The 2847-nt window shown below is 45.2% G+C and overlaps 1 pseudogene; it reads left to right on the forward strand.

Moving 5' to 3' along the window:
- Window positions 1-447: 447 nt before the first annotated feature.
- LOC118008579 lies at window positions 448-2643 on the forward strand (annotated as a pseudogene).
- Window positions 2644-2847: the final 204 nt, after the last annotated feature.

Genomic DNA, 2847 nt, shown 5'->3' on the forward strand with positions numbered 1-2847 from the left:
CTCTGACCCTCCTCCCTTTCATGCTCTCTGTCTCTCATTCTCTCTCTCTCTCAAATAAATAAATAAAATCTCTAAAAATAAATAAATAAATCTCTCTCTTTTTTTAATTTATTTTATTAGGAGAGAGAGAGTGAACGCATGCAGGGAGGGGCAGAGGGAGAGAGAAACTTCAACAGACTCCTCGCTGAGTGCAGAGTCGGATGTGGGGCTTGAGATCATGACCTGAGCTGAAACCAAGAGTTGGATGCTTAACCCACTGAGCCACCCAGGCGCCCCAGTTAAGTAGATAATCTTGATGAGGAAGGACAGCCTGGCAGCATAACTAGCTGCCTTGCTGACATGGCTCCTGCCTGCTGGTTTATCTGTTGTGTCTTACTCTTTTTATATCCCTCCTTATACTAACTCAGCCTTCTGAACAAAGGATGTACCTAAAACTTTCCTGGAGAAATGGTCTTGGGACTAGATACATCAGTAAGGTATAAGAGTTTGGAGGTCATCTCAGCAGAAGAAGTGAAGGAGCCCAAAGTTCAGAGGGAAGGCTGCAGAGAGCCATCAGGATGTCAGACGGGATACTGGACCTTCTTAGTGAATCCTATCAATACGAGGAGGGGCAGGAACGTTGTACTTCAGGATGGACGGAATGATTTCTGCTGCTGGGTTCGTCACCAGAAAGGCCAAGTCCTTTGCTGTGAGTTTTATCCCTGGGTTTATCATGTTAAGTGTCTGAGACTGACAACGGAACCAGAGGGGGACGGATTTTGTCCTGAATGTGAGAAGATTATGGTAGCAGAATGCGTCGAGGCTCAGAGTAAAGCCATGACAATGCTCACCATCAAACAATTATCCTACCTGCCCAAATTTGCCATTCAGAAAATGAAACAACCAGGGACAGATGCCAACCAGAAGCCTGTTCCATTGGAACAGCATCCTGACTACATGAAACACATCTTCCATTCTATGGACCTTCGTACATTGGAAAAGAAGGCTAAAAAGAAAACGTATGGATGCACAGAAGCTTTCCTGGCTGATGCAAAGTGGATTTTGCACAACTGCATCATTTATAATGGAGGAAATCACAAACTGACACAGCAAAAGTACCCATCAAAATCTGTGAGTATGAGATGAATGAAATCAATTTTGTCCAGTAAGTATCTAGCTGCTTGCCAAAAACGAGATAACTGGTTTTATGAACCTTGTAGCAATCCACATCCTTTGATCCAGGCAAAACTGAAGGGGTTTCCATTCTGGCCCAGAAAAGCTCTGAGGGATAAAGAGGGGTAACCTGATGCCCATTTATTTGGACAACATGACAGGGCCTGGGTTCCAATAAATAATTGCCACCTCATGTCTAAAGAAATTCCTTTTTCTGTGAAAAAGACAAAAAGCTTCTTCAACAGTGCAATGCAAAAGATGGGCCAGTGTAAGTGAAGAGCATCCACAGGAAGTTTAGGGGTCTTACTCTCCCATAGGGACATCTTACACGCCCAGTATCCAGTACCAAATGCTGCTCGACCCCAGCAACCCTGGCACTGGCACCACCCAGGTAGACAAGCAGGAAAAGGTCAAGCTCAGCTTTGACATACTGCGTCCCCCAAGATCCTGATGGGCAAGCCCATGCTGAGCAGGGGCAGGGGCCGCAGGAACTCCTTGTCACATACGCCACGCTCTCCCAAGGGTACAAACTCTTCCGTGCACACAGGCTCTGACGTGCAGCAGGATGCCCAGAAGAAGTCCCCGTGGAGCCACTTCAGTGCCAGCGAGGAGTCCATGGACTTCCTGGACAAGAGCACAGTTTCACCAGCCTCAGCAAACATGGGAGAAGCAGGCACTTTATCCAGCGGGTCCGAAAACTTTCTCTCCTCAAGCGTCCATGCCAATCATGACGAAAACAGACAAAATGTCCACCACTGGAAGCATCCTGAATCTTAGCCTGGAACGTTGAAGCAAGGCCGAGATGGACCCGAGGGAGCTGAGCAAGTTGGTCCAGCAACAGGTGGCACCTGTTCTCATCTTGCCCAACTGGCAGATTCGCACCAGGTTCCAGCTAAATCTTGACAAAATGACAGAGTTGCAAAGCACAACTAGGCATAAATGAAATCTCAGATGATGTTTTTTACACGGCTGCAGAGCACAGCAATTCAGAAGATTCCGAAAAGTCAGACAGTAGTGATAGTGAGTATATCAGTGACAATGAGCAGAAGTCTAAGAATGAGCCAGAAGATGCAGAAGACAAAGAAGGTAGTTGGATGGATGAAGAGCCATCTGTCCAAAAAAAAAAAAAAGCTCAAACTGGCAAACCCAGTGGAGACGAAGGAGGAACTGAAAAGCACATGGCCAACCAGCAAGAAAGCAGATCCAGGCTCCAAGAAAAGGCAAGTCCCCAGCCTGAGAAGGACTCTTCAGAAAAAGTAAAAGCCTTGCCTCCTCCCACAAAGGATAAACTGAAGGGAAAAGATGAGATAGATTCTCCAACAGTACATTTGGGCCTGGACTCTGATTCAGAGAGTGAACTTGTCCTAGGTTTAGACCATTTGGGGCAAAAGGGTCAAAAAAAATAAGAAGGAACCCACAGAACAATCTCCCAAGCAGAATGAAAGAATCTGTAACATATTGACAAGAATATATAACCATGAAACAAAATGAAAATAAAGAAGTCTGCAAAAGATGAAGGTAGAATAGTAAGAGGTCTGGGAAAGTGTATGCACAGAAATACATACTGTTTCATCATTCAGAATTAGCAAAGTTGGGCTTTCATTTTGCCTGTGGGCTTCCTAGCAGTCCGAGCAAAAAGAGAAATACAGCCCCTTAAAAGGTCTCACATTTTTCCAAAAAATAAAAAACATTCCA

This window comes from Mirounga leonina, unplaced genomic scaffold (genome assembly GCF_011800145.1).
Source record: "Mirounga leonina isolate KUSES-001 unplaced genomic scaffold, KU_Mleo_1.0 Mir_101609, whole genome shotgun sequence".
In the NCBI taxonomy this organism is placed as follows: Eukaryota; Metazoa; Chordata; class Mammalia; order Carnivora; family Phocidae; genus Mirounga; species Mirounga leonina.